We start from the raw sequence: 13,400 nt of genomic DNA, 5'->3' as shown, positions 1-13,400 counted from the left end.
ATACTTGGAAAAGCTATCCCATATCCTTTTAACAGAAGTTGGCGAAATACAGATTGCCTATTCCATACTGTGTACTATGTCTATCATTATCTGTTGGACTAATGTGAAAAGTGTGCAAACAGCAAGAAGCCTGGGTCCTTGTTAGAAGAAAATCGAACAATGCTATCCTGTCTGCAGTGATACAGATTAATCTGCCTCACAAAGCCCTCAGACTGTTCCAGGTGATTAGTTAATCCAAGCAATAGCATCATCATCTGATAGAAGAGAAATACAATGGCATCAGTCTGTCAACTGCCTGTTGATTAATGCCTGAATAAGAAGTCATGTATTTCAGGATGCTCGCTTTCCTCCTTCCCCTGTGCTGGCTTCCAGTGTAGAATATAATTGATTAAAAGACCAATAAATCTACAACACAAGATGGTTTGTAGAAGTATCTACCAACTAAAGGGATGAAAAGCCTTTCCTGGTTTCAGGCTTATGACACAGGGAGCACAAAATATGGGTAACACTGAGCAACTATCACATCTTACCTGTGCAGGCTTACGTTGCAGTTCTCAGTTCTTTTGAAATTGGCGGCTAAGACTTCTGTGCCAATATATAGTGTGGTCAAATACAGATGTCTCAACCAAAACTCTGTGATGGGGACACGCTCGCATTTTTTAATGGTACCCCAATGCACAAAGGCAATTCAACTGTGCATGCTGCAACATCTGGTATTACACTACTGTGATCCTGAAAAAGAACCAAATACAGTTTTAGCTGCATTGGGCTTCCCTAATGCAAATCATATACATTTGATAAATGTGAATCTGGTCTGAATGTCAATTCATCTCATTTTAAATACAGCAGGTAGCGATTTGAATCCCTTATAGCTGATATTTCATTCTTTTGAAGCATGTTTCCCTGAGATCTTTTCTTCTCTCCAAATTGCAGCATGAAGTGAGAGGACTTCTCTATCTATCCACTCATAGAGAGTTGTCGACTGAACAAGTGTTCTCATGGCAATTGTTCTACTGTATTCCTGACTATTGTCGATTCACAATGTATTTAGGAACAGTTTCCCTTCTTTTTAGTTCCAAGGGTAAAAATAAAGGGCGAAGACTGGAGAAGATACACTATCATGGAAGAACCTGGGCAATCCAGCAAAGCCAGAATAGATCTGGGTCAGGATTGAAAACATTTGCCAAATAATAGCAAATGATTTTTAAGAAATCAATTCTAGGTTTGCTGGATCACCCATGTTCTCCCATGATGGTTTATCTTCTCCAGTCTTGGAGAACTTTAATAAATCAGGTCCAGTATTTTATAACATGTTTTATATCTGCAAGCAGTTCATCTTTACCAGCAACTTTAATGGATGTTGGCTGAGCTGTTGGCTTCGATGGTTCACAGATTGGGGGTTTTCTGTTACCCTGAAAATGTTATGACCAAGTCTTTAATTTGAAAAACTTAATTTATTTTGGATTTATCTCTCCTCTACAGTCTAATATGAATGCTGCAGCTAGACTCATCCATCCCTCCCACCGCTACGCTTCCTCTGCATCTCTTTGTAGTTCTCTTCACTGGCTTCCATTTTACCTTAGAATCAAATTCAAGCTCCTGTGCTTTGCCTTCAAATCCCTCCACAGTTTTTGTCCCCACTTTCCTTTCTGACCTGGTAAAAAAGGACTCCCCCAGCTGCTCTATTCACTCCTCTGATGACCTACTAATGACTTCCTCACTTATAACCTCGTCACATGCACATCTCCAAGACTTCTCTAGAGCTGCCCCAGCTTTCTGGAATGGTCTTACTCGTCCTATTTGGCTTGCTCCTACTTTCTGCTTGTTTAAAGGAGCACTCAAACCCTTTTTTTCAAACTTGCCTACTCATCTTCTTCTGTCTTTTGAAAATGTCACTACTTCCCACCACTACATATCTCTCCTCCCAATGTGTGCTAATTCCCCCACTTCCTAGATTGTAAGATCTTCGGGGCAGGGTCCTTTCCTCCTGTGTCACTGTCTGTATTCGTTCATTTGCAACCCCTATTTAATGTACAGTGTTGTGTAATATGTTGGCGCTATATTAATCCTGTTTAATAATAATATTCTTCCACTCATAACAAGGGTTCTAGGCTAAAAGAATTTAGAGTCCCTACTTCCATGACAGAGACAAAAGAGTAGTTATAGCATTATATTGCTTTACTGTATTTATGGTGTTCATAGGGTAATTTAATTTGCATAGTGAATGTCAAATATCCAAATATCTGCATAGAATTTTAAATAAAAGTGCAAATTTCCTTCACAAATGATTGGATGATTGACGTAAACATAGCTTTACTAGACTAAGTGTGAACTCTACTGCCTTAGTAAATCAACTTTAGTGTGTTCAGTCCTATTAAATGTGTTTGTTATCTGCTGAACAGGTTTAAGACAGTTCTACAAGAAGAAATACTGTTTATGTGTGTTATCTGTCACACATAGTAAGAATGACTTACACACATTCAGTATCAGATGACCTACTATGTATAGTCATATTGCACCGTTTGCCCTTTCCACTCACCTAAGCTGGCTGCTTCCAGCTCTGCACTCAATACACTTTTTTAACCAATAACATCAAAAATTGTTGTTATAGAAATAAATCACGTCTGGCAATAGGGTTCTGAACACAGAAATATGTGCTTTCACTGCTTGCTCATTATTTGCTTCCATAAGGTCCCCTGAGTGTATTCAGGGAAATTCTATTACCTATTAATTTTAAACGCACAGCCAATCTAAAAAGTCATGATTTATAGTTGGATTTTTAGTTTTCAATTTTAAACCATCATAGAGTTACGGATTCTATTTGTTAAATGTTTGGCTTGTAACAAGGTTATAGGAGAATCTGGCAGCTTTACAGTGTTATCTTACAGTTTCTGTTTGTCATTTTTGTGTCCCTGTGCTTATACAAAGTTCTATTTTAATGATCTTTTAATACATTATAAAGTCTTCATTGTCACCATGTAATATAACTTTGAAATATTAATACGTTTAAGGGGCAAGAGGGACAGTCAGCTATGAGAAATGTTGGTCTGTGTACTTTAGAATAGTATGATCTTTAACAGACATCTTCATGTCACAAAGGTTGTTTATTACTACATTTACTGAATTTGAAATTCTCTAAATAAAACTGAACAGAAATTATATACATGTAAGGACTACAATAAAATCTAGTACATTCCTAAAAATGCGGATGCTTTACAAGAGTAGTAGAGATTGGAGGTTGTACCAAACAATGGTTGGAATATATATTTACAACAGTGGTCCCCAACCTGTGGTCCCCTGTGATAATATTGGTGGTCCGCGGCCGTGGATGGTGGATCCCCCAGCCACAATGTTCATTACATTCTGATATTTAGGTATTACCATTTTTTCTGTAAGCCATTCTAAAAGTAGCAGTTTGTACATTTAGCTAACGAGATGTGTGGTTAGCCTTGGGCCTACCCTTCTCTAAATAAACACATTAGTTTAAATTATGTAAATGCGTTGTAGGTGCAACAAAAAAGAAAGAAAAGAAAGAAGTGTATTACAGTTATTTTTATTCTAAAGTATAGATGGATTGAGTAGAAAAGCAAGCAAAACAGCATGCTCATGCTTACCACACAGGGCAGACATTAGACGGAGCAAAGTGTGCCAATGCGAGATGGTCCCATGCCCTCCAAGTCCTAAGTCAGCTTAGTGGTATGGGGAGGGGGGATCAAATCAGTTTTGCACAAAGGCCCACTTTTTGCTGTTTTGTACTCTTCCCCCTTCTGACTGAATTCCAGCTTTGAGTCAGCAGAAGGCATGTCGGACCTCTGCAAAGAGTTCCTGGCTTCTTCATGTAGAGCAAAAAGTCCTAATCTTCAGCATGCTGGCAGAAAACAGGCTTTTACCAATATCAATGCAATACAGAATAATAATATTAAACGAATACAGACAGTGACACAGGAGGAGAGGACCTTGCCCCGAAGAGCTTACAATCTAGGAGATTTAGACAGAATACAAACTGTGAGACATTGTTTAGTCGCACCTGCAATGAACTTAGTTGATTTGAACAGAAAGGTCATTTGGATGTTGAAGTAAACTTGCCCTTATTCTATTACAGACAGAGTGAGATGGGCTCTCAAAAAACAGCAATAATCTTCAGGAGGTTTTGACATAATGTGCAAATTTGTACAGTTTTCTCACACACTGTTACCTTGTGTTCTTCTCCATCACTACAACATGTGTTTTCTCCTTTCTTGTTCTGTTGTTGGTGCTTAATCTCAAAAGTCTTCAGCCATCTTCATTGGTTAGATCAAATTGGTATAACTTCTTTAAATGTACACGGGAGTTCAACCATCCTAGTACCCAACACTGGCACCTACTCTCGGCATCTAAAAGTTGTCAAAATAGTACACAATCAGCTAGCAGTGTTTTACTTCCCTGGATTATTTGCACATTAATTCACTAAAAGGTTCAAAATCATAGCAGGGGTATCCTAGAACACATTTTGCCTGAGGCTTAAAGGTAAAATAGCTCAAACTTTAATTCATTGTTCAGACTCCTAACATTTATCATCAGCACAGTAAACATAGCAATGATACTAAAAAAAATGCTGTTATGTTCGCCCAAGGTGTTATCATATTATACCATTTAAGCATGCTCTTTAAAACCACAGTTATTGCCATCTGCATTATATTTAACACTGGATTTCATTCTTTTCATTTCATTATTAAATTAATGATAATTTCATTATTATACTAAATTAAATCATTCAAAGATTTAATCAAAGTGTTACAACAAGGCAGTTTAAAAGATTTCGGTTCATTTACACTGCTCTCTCTTAAAGAAAAACTGTAGTGTGTTTTCCTTGAGCATTTTAAACTTTTCTTTACTATTTGTTTACCTTAACAGAATGTTTGCTTTGACTCCCACATGTTAACATGCTTGTTTTTGTAGTTTAAATGAAATATTTTATCGGCTAGATCATGTAAAATAAAAATAAGAGTTTTTTGTATTTTTTGCAAGAGATCTCTTGATGAGGCTTTACATCTATTTAAAGATGTAGAGATTCAGTTGTGTTTTTATATATTAAGCAATGCATTGACCATGCCTGCAAAATGTAGGCTGAGATAGTAAGATTAACTACACAAGGAGACTGTTGTTTTCAGTCACTTTGAGGACAGTTAGCGAAAACAATTAAGAAATTCATTTTGAGTAATACAGAATAAACTTTAGATATCATTCTACAAAATATAATATCTAATATTTCAGAATCTTAATACTGTTAGTTTAAAGTTATGGCCTACAACTTTTTTTTTCAGTATACTGTAAATCCCCCTTTTTTTTTATTTTGTATTAGTATAAAGCTTCAGTTTCTCTACAATACTGGCTATGACATTAGCATTATCCTAAACCTAAGCAGTCTATCCTTTCACCTGTCCATCAGCGTGTGTACAAAATCTCTAAATGCAAAACACAAAAAATGCAAAAACCCTTTTATCACATTTTACAGTGTCTGTTACAAGTAAGCCAGACTTGTTTGAATGTGCTTGTTTACTATGCCCACTTCTATTGAACAAAACCCAAAAACTCACCTGAATTTATAGTGGCACTACATAGCAAAAACCTCCTGGTGTCTAACCATCAGTGCAGATTGGGAGATTATCAGCCTCAGCCTCCTAATTTCTGAACCATTATTTGTATTTATATACTAACCCAGATTTCATGGCTGAAAGCTTGGCAATGCTACCTCCTGATTTCTAAAACTTTGACTAATTAGGCTTCTATTATATTGATGGGCCAATCATGAGACTATAATGATGGGAGTAGTTAGCACAAGGCTCCCAACTTTGTCCACATTGACGTACCAAAGATTCTCCTAATCTGAAAGTTACCTTTTTATGATTTAAAGAGTTTTTCTTTGAAGATCCCTTGCACACATAAGGTTATTACATACCTTCCTTCCACCCATACCACCAGTCTCTGCAGTCTTTAGTCAGTATACTGGCTGAAGATCCTTTACCAAGGAATACTTTTGTTAGTGATCTCCCCCTGTGCTGTGTTTTTTTTCTGTTGGCCCCTACAGAACACAGTAATGATTTAGGGGGCAACAGAGGAAACCACAACACACGGCCTGGGGCAATAAATGTGTCCATTTAAAAGCCAGTGTTGCACTTGAAGACTGTGGAGGTCAAAAGTGTAGGTCTGGATAATTTTTTAATTGAAGCCTTCTACAATTTTTTTTAAGTAGTAGCAGATTTAAACAATCACATCTTTTCACAGTAATGTGACCCAAGAGCAACTTTGCAATGGTCAGGACCCCAAAAAAAATTTCTTTAAGGGCCCTGTAATTGCCAGGTAAGTTGTTCATTGCATAAAGACAGTATGTGTTTATGTGTTTAACAGTTAAATTAACTTCACTGTATTTCAGATCTTTCATTCATTTCTTTAATACTTTTAACAAATGTTTCCTTTTCCAAGATTCATATAGATTTATCCAAAAGATTCAGTGCACGTAAAGTACTCCCACATTTTAAGAATAGAGCAGCTGCAGCATTAGTAATAATGCTGCAGCTTAAAATAATGCAAAAATAATCAGAGAGGAAAGCCTATCAAAATATTAGCGTCACTCGGCACTATGCATGAACTGCATGCTCTTTGTTATGCAAACTACAGCAATTTGCAGCACTTAAAAATATCTTCAGGGTCAAGTGTATTGTAGGTTTTTCATATTTTCTTCTTATTTTTGTAGTTTTGTCAAAATGCAGTGAGCTCGTACTGTCAGACGGAGAAGTAATTAATAGTCTTTCTGTTTCATAAACCAGCAATTGATTGTCCCGTTCTAGGGTATGGAGAGAGTTTTTGTTCTTGAATTTGCATAAATCTGTTTTGTGCTTTAAATAAGATTTCCAATTGATTATTTTTTCTCTTCAAGTATCTTCTTTGAAAAAAAAAATTGCAAAGCTTCATAAACCCTTGTCATTCTCCTACATTGTTGTGAACTTCCGGATACATCCATTACCACTGGTCCTCTTAAGCAGAACAACAGTTGGCATCATTCTTCCCATTTCCTGTGGCTAAGCCCTAAATAATTCCTAAATTCTCAAGTGGGACCTGAGTCTTCCCTCCCTTTGCTGTATGTGTTCACTAAGTTACTAGCAGATTCCTTCAAATAGTTGGCTCATGTTGAATTAAATTTTCCTGGTTTACTGATAGCCCACCACCTCTGGCACAGCAAAAGGCAGGCTGTATGTTAGACAGATGCATTGATTAGTGGTTTAGAGCCCCAAATCTTCCAAACTAGATATGCCAGGCTTTCAGGAAACTGCAGGAGTCAACTTTTACCTCTGCCAGTACAGGTCAACAATCGAAAAATCCACTTCCTTCAGTTTCTCTGGATGAATTTCGGATTGCATTTACAATACAGGGACTGCAGTACACTGTTTGGCCACTAATGTTTTCATGGCGCTGTTCTGTAGAAACAGCATTTAGGTCTGCTTGCTAAACTAAATACACGTTGAGATGTTCCTGCTGCCTGCTCCCTGGAACTGTGTCAGATGTCCACGGTGCTGCGAGAGGAAGGCTGGCCTGTGTGTGGAGGCAAGTATAAAAAAAAAAAAAGAATTTTCAAAAATCCGGCACTCCTCTGGTCCAGAGGTTGCTGCATTTTTGATTGTCAACCTGTATTTTAATTTTTATGTTAAAACTTTCAAGCAGGTACAGGGAAGGACAATTCCAGGTCTATGTTGGGTTTGCTTTGCTCTTCTTATCCTAAACTTGTTTTCAACATTACTAATGAAAATTCTAATCCCATGTCTCAAAAGTCACCTTGATCCTATGTCTCAAAAGTCATCTTGATCCTCATAAAAAATAAATACAGCTTGCACTGTCTTTATATTTTCTTCAGTCCCAGTGACATGCACAGGCTCGGACTTGAAGTAAACAATGTACCACTCCTAATAACCACTAGCTAATAGGAAGACTGCTGGAAATGACTCCCAGTCAGCTGAAATATATAACACTAGCAAATTGAGATGCTCCATTCAAGTTAGCTTAGCAATTGGCCTGCCTTTGGAGCCCATTGTTTGGTCTGATGAATGGGCGAGAATAAAGCAAGATCAACACACTTGCAAATAGAGACAAAAGAAGACAGCAGTACCTGACACAAATAAAGTGAGGTCCTGTGGCCCAATGGACGGAGCAGCCCCATGCTGCCACAACATTAGACACTGTGGTCCTGTTGTGAATATAATATACATTTTCTTATACAGGAAAGTCATACGGAGGTTCTAGTTCTTTTACTAACATCTGCATGCACTATTCACCCAAAGACAGTGAACTGAATTCATTCAGCATTATTTCCTTTAATGTAGATATTATTACTTACTGGCAAAATCCCACCAATCACACAAGTTTAAAAAAAAAAAATAATAGGAAGCCTATTTTTTTTTTACGTGTGTCAAAATAAAATTTAGTTCACCCACTATCCACTTCCAATCTCCAATTCAGTATTTTCTTTTAACAGGAACAACTGCATCCTTCCCTCTGCTGTTATTAAATTTAAAGAAAAATAAGTACACCAATCACCCAGACCTGTTTGGGCTGTGTGGGAAATGTCCTTCGGTGCCAAGCCTGCCAGTCTACATGATACAGCAATCAGTCTTCTTGATGAATGTCCTAATACTGGAGCCAATTTTAACATAGAGCTGAATCATGTCTCATAGAATAAACGTGCTAGGTTTGTAGGATTAAAAAAAAAAATCCAAAAAAGATTTTAGGATCAACAAGTACAACAATTTTTTAAATTAAAATACATTATAGGTATAGGAGAGTGTTTTACATGATACATGGAATGATACATGGTAATGTATGTATAACGTCATATTTAAAAAACATTTATTTTAACATTAATATATAAATATATATATATATATTTATACACACATACATACATACAGTGGTTTCAGAATATATTCAGACTCCCTCACTCCTCCTTTTTTTCTATTTTGTTATTTGCAGACTGATGCTACATTTGTTTAAATTCTTTTTTTCCCACATTAACCTGCACTCGGTTCCCATAGTACCCCATTATAACATAGTTTAAACAGGATTTTAAACAACTTTGTACATTTATTAAAAATAAAAAAAATAATTTCACAATTATGAAATTATAATTATAAAATTATATACATAAATCTTTTGCAACAAAACTTTTAAATTTAGCTCAGGTGCCCTATTTCTCTTGATCATTGATGAGATGTTTCTAAACCTTGATTGGAGTCTATCTGTGATAAATTACATTGATTGCACATGATTTGGAAAGGCTCACACTTCTCTATAGAGGGCTCCATGGCTGACAATGCATATCAGAGCAAAAACCAAACCATGAGGCCAAAGGAACTGCCTGCAGAGTTATTGCAAAGCACAGATCTGGGAAAGACTGGGAAAGGTTCCCAAGGGCACAGCAACCTCCATAATCATGAAGTGGAAGAAGTTTTGCACAACCAGTTTGGAAGAATCCTACCATAAAAAAATAGGGTAAGAGGTTTTTAGTAGCCCTAACACATTTGCTGTTCTAAAGTGACTGCATTGGACCTGATCTATCAAAACTTGAGAGGGCACACTTTCATCAGTGAAGCTGGGTGATCCAGCAAACCTGGAATGGATCTGGTCCAGTATTAAAAAAAGTTGCTAACAAATAGGAATTTACTTTTAGGTAATCCATTCCAGGTTTGCTAGATCACCCAGCTTCACTGATGAAAGTGTATCTTTTCCAGCCTTGGAGAGCTTTAATAAATCAGGGCCCTCTGTGTTGTCATCCTAGCTGGCAGGAAAATATAATAAAAAAAGGAAATAAAGGAAGCGCAAGCCTGGGGAAGAAACACAGCCACCTCCACTATTTGGTAAACTGTAGTATACTACAATCTTGTTCCTAAATGTATATGCTCTATACAAAAAATAAAAAGGGTGAAATTAGGTAAATATATTAATAAGTATAAATCTGTTTTTACTAAATTTTTGCAAAACTGTGCATTTTTACAAGGTCATTGCAAAGATATTTTATGTAAATCAAAGTATTAAACATATGGTCAATAAAATAAGCTGTCATTTTTGGATTAATTGAAAGTTCATAGCCAGCAGGGGTTAGAACTTTTAATGTGTTTTTCTTGGGACATATTCCCATAGACCTCCTAAACACCTGACCATTGGTGAAAATACTATGTTCAGGGCTTTGCAAGTGACTCAAAAAGTCGACAAGTGGCTTTAAAAACGTGTTCTATTTTAAGGCAAAAACAAGTTTGTTGAAATATTTCCCTTTTCCTAATAAAGACCTTTAAGGCTGGATTACACAAATGTATTTCTGGACATAATACTTCAGTGATTGAGTCTGATTGTCCAACCACTATCTAAGATTATTTATTCATCCCCGAATGAATGATCTGACCCTTGGAAAAATCATTCTTTGTGCTAGAGCTGTGTTCTACAATGAGTATGATCTCTATAAAGCATACATCAGAAAGATCTCTTACATCAGAAAGAGACAACAGCCCAGCCTAAATGTGTTTTAACAATGTTCTTTGATAACTTACTATGTTGTGTTGCCTTCATAAAGGCTTTGTTATTTGTCTGTGTGCAGCACATCTCTCTGATACTCTGCGAGAGTTGCTCTTCCAGAAAAAGTGACCTTTAAAAACAGGTTCCAGGGCAATTGTACTTTTCTTTCAAATCATATGATGCTATATCCAGTTGCAGACTTTTTAAGATGGAATGATTGCAGCCTTTGTGAGGATGTGGAGATTAAATTACATTTTGTTTGGGAATGAAAACTCCAAAAAATACTTCCACCTTTCTACTTCAGCCCTACGCATTGTAACGCAGATGTGCTCCGGATACCAAGACACTATCATATGAATACCTTAGGGATCGATTGGATATACTTAATTGGCCTTTATTGCACAGTTTCACTTTAACACTTCTATGAAAGAAAGCTCAAGGGGGTAAAATTACCAGCTTTATCATTTACTCCTGGTATAATGTTTCTTTTTTTGCTTGTCTAAATTTTATTCAATGTCACAGAAGATTTGCAGGCATCTGCACATATTGGTGAGCTACAAATGGTTTTGTTGGATGCACTTTAAATACACATATGGTCATTCATAGATTGCATTTGATCTTCTGTACATTTGCAGCAGACTCAGCTTAATTAACAGGGAGAAGCGGAATGCAGAACACAACTACTTAATATTCATTTTTTACTGTGTTTACATTAATGGTTCACATATCTGTTTACTAGGAGGTTCTGTCTGTTCTGGATCACTCATTTCCCACAACTACGGGTGCCTGATAAACAACGGTATGCTTTTGCTGTTGTTGTTTGCAGATCGGTTTGTGTCTTTGATCTAAAATATTCAATAATGAAATCAACCAATAAAATAAAATATTTAGGATGTTAAACAGAGTTTATGAACTACAGGAGTACAGAACATTTGTTTTGCTAACCTCAAAAAACTGCTGCACTACTTCATGGCCATCTTTATGGTACACAATGAAAATATTAATAATATAATAAACTTACATAATAGTAATATCACAAATATTATCAACCAACCTAACCCTTTAAAACAGATCATAACTAAGGTTGTGGCATTGGAGTGATTAACTACTATTGCACAATATGTATATTGTTATTGGTCTCTCCAGCTTGAATTTTTTTGGCTCAACGAATTTTATTCACCCTTATAAATTTCTGTTGGTTCAATGTATAATACAAATCTTTATTTAAACAAAAAAAATAATTATTAGCCTAGTATCCTATTCCTACTACCCACTTCTTCGGGATTTGTGGTCTTTAGTAGAGTTGATTTACTGAAAGAATAAATATTGTTCACTTTGCAAAGTATGTTTTTACTTGTAAAATTGTTTTCACTTCAACCATTCAATTAAGTGCAATCATCTTTTCATCAAATAGTGCTTTAAATCTGGAATTATTACTATCAGTAGCAAAAAGGGTGGGTCCTGGGAAATAAAAACAATCAATTTGATTTTAAATTCTGACATTGTAAGTTTGACCATTTCCTAGTAATTTATCTTATCCAAAAACAATAATGCAAGTCATAATAGATTTACAAACTCTGATTCATTGCAGATCAGGCAAATTAGATTATATTAAGAATAATTAAAGAAATAGTTAAAATCGGCATAATAGAAAGCTAAATATCCCATAACAAATGTAAATTAAAAACCCACAGGGGGCAGGTTATCTTAGGAAAGATCAAATGTTGCAGAGCTAATGTGACCAACATATCTGTATTACACTGATCACAATCTTATTTATCTTGTCTGATTTTTTTTCTAAACTTTTAGATTATTAGATAAGCACATTTAGACTTGACCTTAGTTAAAGTATTTAATTTGCACCATACAGATAGAGAGTTTTCTACAATAAAAATGCAGTAAAATAAAAGTAAATGTGTCTGTTAATTAAATTAATCTGATTTTCCTAACACACTTGAATATATGAGTATGAAGACTTTATTTTTTATACATTTAAGTAGTGTTTGGCTTTACCTACATTCAGTTTGATGCTGACATTAATAGTACATCTTATAATCAATGCTCACACATAAAGGAATTCTTTTTAAAACTAGAAACTTAATTTTAATGTAAATGAGGGACACCAGCTAATATTTAGCTCTTTCATTTACTTTGTACTCCACAGTATTAATGAGCAAATTTCTTTATTTTTTTTACCAAAAACTTCTTATGGATTTAGATTGAGTAGGGCTGAGTTAGGTAGGTTAGGTGGGAGCTTTGTGTCCTAATTGTTATTAAAATTTTAAAGATGTCACACAAACAGGAAATAAGGGTATTTTCCCTTGAATGGATTTCTGGCTAGTGCCTGTTGTCTCTGGCAAAGGGAGTAATAAGATATCTTCCCAACAGGACACAAAGAGAAATAAAGCATGTATTTTTACAGCCTGTGATTGTTTTTCTTTAGTTCACCCATATGTACTATAACTGTACTAAGATAAATATAATAAATAACAGCTCCAACAATTCTCTTAGGATACTTTTCAAAATGCTATATCGTGTTAAAGGATAGAGAAAGAGACGGGGTTTAGTGGCTAAATGACCATTTAATAAGATATCTTAAATCTCTGTTGCGGCAGCACAGAGTTCATATATCAGAGTTTTACATATTATGACATATTATGACATTTTGTGTACCACTAGTGATCCAATTAAACGTTCAAGATTCTGTTTATCCGACACGTTTCGCCTAGATAGGCTTCTTCAGGGGTACATATGGATTAAAGCGGTCAAGCTAAGTTTCATTAGGTTCTATGTTCAAATATTTTAAATTGGAGTTTGAGTCCATGGATCTGGGTTTCCATAGGGGAAATAGGCTGTGGCATTTA

The 13,400-nt window shown here is 35.6% G+C and overlaps 1 protein-coding gene across 1 annotated transcript in view; it reads left to right on the top strand.

The window, feature by feature from the left end:
- EPHA5 (EPH receptor A5) overlaps positions 1-13,400 on the top strand; it is a 203,512-nt gene that overhangs the window by 149,659 nt on the left and 40,453 nt on the right. The gene's annotated exons all lie outside the window — the stretch shown is intronic.

This window comes from Pyxicephalus adspersus, chromosome 3 (genome assembly GCF_032062135.1).
Source record: "Pyxicephalus adspersus chromosome 3, UCB_Pads_2.0, whole genome shotgun sequence".
Lineage (NCBI taxonomy): Eukaryota > Metazoa > Chordata > Amphibia > Anura > Pyxicephalidae > Pyxicephalus > Pyxicephalus adspersus.
Note: the sequence above shows the minus strand (reverse complement) of the source record. Positions and strands in the feature narration are given on the sequence as shown.